This window comes from Fukomys damarensis, unplaced genomic scaffold (genome assembly GCF_012274545.1).
Source record: "Fukomys damarensis isolate Sample0158 unplaced genomic scaffold, DMR_v1.0_HiC HiC_scaffold_12, whole genome shotgun sequence".
Lineage (NCBI taxonomy): Eukaryota > Metazoa > Chordata > Mammalia > Rodentia > Bathyergidae > Fukomys > Fukomys damarensis.
This window is the reverse complement of record NW_022900924.1, coordinates 25,786,454-25,793,510: the sequence shown is the minus strand read 5'-3', so window position 1 is coordinate 25,793,510 and position 7,057 is coordinate 25,786,454. Positions and strand designations below refer to the sequence as shown.

General features: G+C 37.1%; 1 pseudogene; it reads right to left on the bottom strand.

Moving 5' to 3' along the window:
* Nucleotides 1–5,109: 5,109 nt before the first annotated feature.
* On the bottom strand, nt 5,110–5,914 carry LOC104848483 (annotated as a pseudogene).
* Between the last annotated feature and the right edge of the window lie 1,143 nt (nt 5,915–7,057).

Here is a 7,057-nt window from a genome sequence, read left to right as displayed (position 1 = left end):
GTTTTAATGAGAAAGACCAGTTGTTGATTCTTTGTAGTATTTTCCATGCAGTCTTGTTTTTGTTCATGAAGTCGTTGCCTACTCCTATGTTCTCAAGCGTTCTACCTATTCTTTCTTCCAGAAGATTTAGTGTTTCCATTTTAATATTTAGATCTTTCATCTATTTTGATTTTAGGTTAGTGCATGGTAAAATACATGGTCTAGTTTCAATTTTTGTCATGTGAGAAGCCAGGTTTTCCAGCACAGTTTATTAAAGAGGCTATCTTTCTTCCATTGAAGGTGTTTGGCTTCTTTTTCAAAGATAAGGTGGCTGAGTGTGTCTGTAGTTGTTTCTGCATCTTCTAGTCTGTCCCATTAATTCTCAGGTCTACTCTTTTGCCAGTGCCATGCTGTTTTTGTCACAGTAGTTTTGTAGTATAGTTTCAGGTCAGGAATTGTGAAACCCCCTGCCTTGCCCTTGTTGCCCAACATTTGCCTTTGCTCTTCTAGGTCTCTTCTGGTTTCAAGGTGAATTTCAGGATTGTGTTTTTCTATTTCTGTGAGACAGGTTGTTGTAATTTTTATTGTGATTGCATTAAATCTGTATAACAATTTTAGAAGCATGGCTATTTTCACTATATTGGTTTTTCCTATCCAAGAAGAAGAGATATATTTCCATTTTATGATATCTTATTTGATCCCCTTTTTCAGAGTACCATTCTTTTCAAGGGAGAAGTCTTTCACTCACTTTGTTTGATTGATTGTTAGGTATTTCATTTTATGGATGCTATTGTAAGTGGTGTTTCTCTAATTTCTTTCTCAGTGAGTTTTTGTTCATATACAGGAAAGCTTCTCATCTTTGAGTGAGTGTTAACTTTATATCCAGCTATGCCAATGAACTTGGTTATCAAATCTAGTAGTCTTTTGCTGGAGTTATTTGGGGATCTGCTATGTAAAGTAGCATGTCATCTGCAAATAATGATAACTTCACTTCTTTCTTTCCTGTTCTTATTCCTTTTATTTCTTTGTCTTGTAAAACTGCTCTAGCTAGTGTTTCCAGAACTGTAATAAACAAGAATGGTGATAGTGGACATACTTGTCTTGTTCCTGATTTCAGAGTGAAAACTTTCAGCTTTTGTCGATTTAGTATGATTTTGGCTGATGGTGTGTCATATTTTTTTATAAAAATTAAATCGAAAGGTTCCATTTGACCCAGGTATTTCTCTTCCTGGTGTCTTTCCAAAAGAATGAACACTACCATACCACAGCAATATATGTGCACATTCATATTTATAGTTGCACAGTTTGTAATAGCTAAATCTTGGAAACAGCCCAGATGCCCATCAAATGACTAGTGGAAAAAGATGTGTCATAAAGAAAAAATGAGCTTCAGACATTTACAGCTAAATGGATAGACCCTAAGACCATACTCTTATGTGAAATAAATTTGGATACACATGTTTGAGTGCCACATAGTTTCTCTGATTTCAGAAACTGAAAGTGGAAATAAAAACTAAAATTGGGAAAATTGGATCAATGGTGTCCAAAAGTTGTGGGTTTCTTCTTATTCTGGGCAAGAGGGAGATATCATCCCTATGTCCAGGATTGAATGAATGAAACCTTCTCTAATGGGAAAGACATCTTTGGAATGGTATTTCCTAAGTCAGAGATAAGAATCCACAGAGATAACTAGATGGGGGCTATGTGAAAGAATGGTACCTTTGAAATATTGGTAGTCCCAGCATCTGGTTATGTACCCAAAGGTCTGCATTTAGCTTTTGTTTGTATTGAACATCCTCTTAATCTAGCACTTTTTCCCAACTGAACTCTGAATGTCATGCTCTGAGAAAATACCCTATGAGACTGGGGCCTATCTTTTTACTTTCTAATCTGTGTAAATGTTTGCGGTGTTTAGTTATGAAAAATACAATAAAAATCTGTTCTACATAGTTTCTATTAAATGTTAAAGAAAACATTTTTAAAAATAGAGAAATAGGAAATAGGGAGAAATTCTACACTGCTTTGCTGTTTTTGTTGTTGTTTGTTGTTATTACTGGAGATCGAACTCATGACGTTGCGCTTGGGAGGTGGCACCGCTGAGCTAAATCCCTGGCTGAGAGAATCTAAGAAGTTCTAAAATTATGTGTTCTATGATTTCAAAAATATTTCAATAAATGTGTTAATTTGCTTCATTTATACCACTAGTTCCTATTAGTTCATTGAAAAGAAATGTTTGTGCTATTATCTGTTTCTTTTTTGTAGGAGTCTTTTTCATCTGTTACTTGTGCTCTAATATTTTGGCTATTCTTTGAAGATCATGGTACCTTGCATTAGCTAATGTTACTCTCTTTTTTCTAATTCATCAATTTTATTTGCACACCTTAGAGGTGCAGTATCTGATGTGTAATATTGGAAATTTGTACCTTTACATAATATATCTTGATTCTCATTTTTTCCCATTCTCTTGACTGCCCTTCAATCTCTCTACCCCTCCATGTTTACAAAGACTTTGCTTCCATTTTTACTTTTCTCATATTTTTCTTTCCCTTCTTTCCTTTATCTTACCCCTCCCCCTTTCACATCCCTTTTTATTTTGGAATTTTTCTTCCCATTTCATGATATCTAGTGTACATTTTGATCCTCATTTACACTTTCAGTTTCTCACATCAGAGAAATTATTCAGTATTTACAGAAGTGCGTCCAATTTATTTGATTTAAGAGCATGGCCTCAATATGCATCCATTTAGCTATAAATGTCTCTAATTTCTCATTCTTAATGGCTGAGTAGTACTCCATTTTATTAAAAAAATCTTTTGTATCCAGTCTCCAGTTGATAAGAAATTGGGTTGTTTCCAAGTTTCAGCTGTTGCAAACTGAGCTGCCATGAACATGGATGCACATACATGGCCTCAATATGCATCCATTTAGCTATAAATGTCTCTAATTTCTCATTCTTAATGGCTGAGTAGTACTCTCTTTTATTAAAAAAATCTTTTGTATCCAGTCTCCAGTTGATAAGAAATTGGGTTGTTTCCAAGTTTCAGCTGTTGCAAACTGAGCTGCCATGAACATGGATGCACATGTATTTCAGTGGTATGATTCTTTTCATTCTTTTGGGAAGATACACAGCAGGGGAATAGCTGGGTTAAATGAGACCACTAAACCTAGGTTTTTGACATATCTCCATACTGATTTTTGCAGTAGTTGCACCAGTCTACACTCCCACAAGCAGGGCAGAAGGAATTCTTTTCCCCCACCACTCTGCCAGCATTTGTTATTAGTTTATTTATCTCATTTTTCTTTTGTTGTTGTTGTTGTTGTTTTGTTTTGTTTTTTGTGATGCCAGGGATCCAACTCAGGTCCTTGTGCTTGTAGGCAGATATAGCACCACTGAGCTAAATCCCCAGCCCTCTGGTTGATTTCTTGATAACAGCCATTCTTTCTGAAATGAGGTGCAATGTCATCATTGTTTTCATTTGCATCTCTCCAATGATCAGTGATGTTAAACATTTTTTCATGTGTTTATTTGCTTTTTCTATTGATTTGTCTGAGAAATTTTTGTTAATTTCAATTCCTCATTTTTAAATTGGGTCTTTAAACTTGGAAGGTTTGATTTTTTTAAAGTTCTTTATATATTCTAGACAGTAGATCTTTGTCTGGGGAACAACTGGTAAAACTTTTTTGCCCGACATTGTGGGTTGTCTCTTCATGCTGTTGGATTCTTTTGCTGTTCAGAAGCTTTTTAATAACATGAGATCCCAGTTGTTGATTCTCTGTGTAAGCTCACATGTGTCTGAGGTTTTCTTCATGAAATATTTTCCTACCACCAATGCAAAGACTAAATATGATATATCTGAGGAACTATCACGAGTCTTATTAAAATGTGTTGGGGAAACATAATATAAATAAAATAGAGATGTATAATAATGCCACTCACTATTTCTGTAGTGAAATCTTTTTTTTTTTAATATGTGATGTGCTTCCAACAACATCAGATTCATTTGGAAACTGCACACTGAGGAAGGCAACCTTGTGATTTTATTCTAGTTTTATATAGAAATACAAACTAGTCTAAGATTCATGCACAGTGGACAAAAGCATAAGCAGAAAGATCAAAGAATGTGCTCATTCCATATTTTAGAACTCCTATCTAGATTTTGGTTTTTGGAAATTTACTGCTGGCTAACTTTTGTTCAGAGAGGGTTCTCTTCTACTCCTGTCCTATCCCCATCCTGCTACACCCATTAAAGGAAGAACACCTAGGACGGATCCACATGGAACTAAAAGCCTCAATTTAATTGAGTTACATTTATCAACATAGTGGCTGCTGGCTTAATCTGCTCAGGCATTCAGTCTAAAGCATTTAAAGACTGTTGGGATCTAAATTTTAGCTGGAAGAACTTAGTGTTTTTGTCTTTTTTAATCCAGTAAAAATGCCAATGTACGTTATGAGTTCCATGTATAAGAATCTCTGAAACAATTAAGTGAAATTCAAGGTAGGGAACACGGAATGGGAACTGAAGACTGGTCATAAACCAGCCATCTTCTTCCCTTTCCTATAAATGAGGGGATTGAGCTAGAGTATTTTCAATGTCCAACCCAGCTGACACTCAGATGTTCATTTCCCCTGATCTTCATTTCTACCCAGGTTTGTCAGGTTGGGTCAGACAAACTTCCTTACCACTTTTTGTCAACAATTTAAAGTGGCTGTAACATATTTCTATGATGCAGTTTGAGGTCTCCTTCCTCTTCCTTATCCCTCAAAGATTGTTTCAACTCACCGGTGCAGAACATTTGAGGTCTACTGGCCAAACTAATGGTTGCTGAGATATATAACCAGCAACTGGTTGATGACTTGATGAAGACATGGCCTTTGAGTAACCTAGATCAGGTCACAATTGTCTGTTTTCCATTTTAAAATATTAATCAAATAGAAATATAATTCTGTTAGCTCTTTCATAGATTTATTTAAACTTAGCAATAGGAGATTATTCAAAAATTACATTAGAAAAATCACCCATCACCACTAAGTTAAAGACTTGAGTATCAGAGAGATCCAAGTCCAGTACAGTAGCCTGTACTTCTTGCATCATGTTAATTACTAGGAAGTAGATTTTGAAAGATCAGGTGCTAATCATCATTGCTGTTACTGCCAGACTCACACAACTACAGCGTTCATGAGCATTTCTGAGCGTTCATGAGCTGATTGCTTCCTTGTGGCCAGTAAGTTCTATTGGCAATGGCAGGCGTGCTGTTGTAGGGCTGCTGGTGTGACAGCTATGGAGGACAGACTGGGCCATTGTCCTCGCCTCCACTGTTGGAGCGGTCATCGTCAATTCCTGAGGAGCTCTCAGAGTCTGAGGAGCTGCTCCCACTGATGCTGCTCATCTGCTCTATAATGTCAACTTCGCCCTCAGCTCTCTTTTGATGTCCTACAGCTGAGGTTCAGGTGAGGGGTTGCTCTTCAAGGGAGAAGTTTTGGGTCCAACTAGAGGCTTCGTTGGATCTCTGAATGGCATGGGAGGTGGAGGTGGCTGTGACAGCAGTGGGGCTGGGTGGGCTGCTGCTCCATTTGGGCCTGGATTTCAGTGCCCCCCTCAGCTCTTGTCTTCTTGACCTAAACGCTGCTACTGAGTTTGTCCAGTACATATTCACCAGTGTCATGGTTAGTAATAAGCACACTCTTTCTGATAAGGTGGTTTATTACCCTTGAACACAGTCAAAGGTGGCTTAGATCCTGGAATATGTAGCTGTGTAATTGTGAATTCATCTCCCTTGCCAACCTGAAGGTCTCCTTCACAGGAAATTTTTATGGATGCTGGATTAAAATCATAGTACATGGTGTGGAAAGAGGTCCGCGGCCACTTTTCGGAGCTCTCTCTGAGGCTCAGCAGTGCTCCTCACAGTCCAGCAGTGAGTCCACTGTCCCTTTCATTGCCCTGGCTCAGTCCTCTCCCCTTGCAGCCACAGGCACAGCTCCCACACCAGCCTCCAGGATATATGAGCTAATAAGTGAAGAATACATGTATGCAGCTGAAAAGAAAGTGTGTTCTAACTTTGTGTTCTAACTGCAAACATCTGTAAAGTCCATCTTAAGTGAAGAGTTTGATCGAGTTCTAGTATTTCATTGTTTATTTTTGCTTAATTATTTATCTATTTGTGACAGTGGGTTATTGATGTCCTCTGCTACTACTGTATTAGTGCTTATTTGATTTTTCATGTCTGTTAATATTTGTTTTATAGAGTTGGGTGCACTAATATTTGGCATATATATATTTATGATTATCATGTCTTTGTCTTGGGTTATTTCATGTACAAGGAAGTAGTGGCCTTCTATGTCTCTCTTAATTAGTGTTAGTTTGAAATCCACTTGATCTACCAAGAGGATAGCTACTCCTGCTCTTTGGGAGGCATTCCTGTTGCATGGAGTATTATTTTCTACCCTTTAAATTTAAGTCGATGAATTTCTCTTTGAGTTGTGTGTTGTGTTTCTTGTGTGCAACATAATGTTGGATCTTGCTTCCCAATCCATTCTGCCAGTCTATTTCTTTTGATTGGTGAATTAAGATCATTAACATTGATGATTATAATTTATATGCAATGACTTATCCCTGTCATGACCATTTCCTGTTGTTGGATTATCAGCTTTTGCATTTAATTTCTCATCATGTCTGATGGATTCATTCTGCTGAACTTCCTAGGGTTATGATTCTCATTATCTTTTCCTAGGATGATTTTTAAAATATTTTGGAGTGCTGGCTTGGTATTCCTGAACTTCCTTGGATGTTTTTTTGACACAAAAGTATCTTATTTCTCTATCAATTTTGAAAGACAGATTTGCAGCATACATCAATCTGGGCTGGAGGCTGTATTCCTTTAGGGTTTGAAATACATCACTCTAGGCTCTTTTCACCTTGAGAGTTTCTGTTGAGAAATCTTCTGTGATTCTGATGGGCTTTCCTTTGTATTTTTTTTTTGTTTCTTTTCTCTAACTGCTTGTAGTATTTTGTTCTTCTGTTTGGTTTCTAGAATCTTGACTATAAGATGCCTAGGGGTAGTGTGTGTGTGTGTGTGTGTG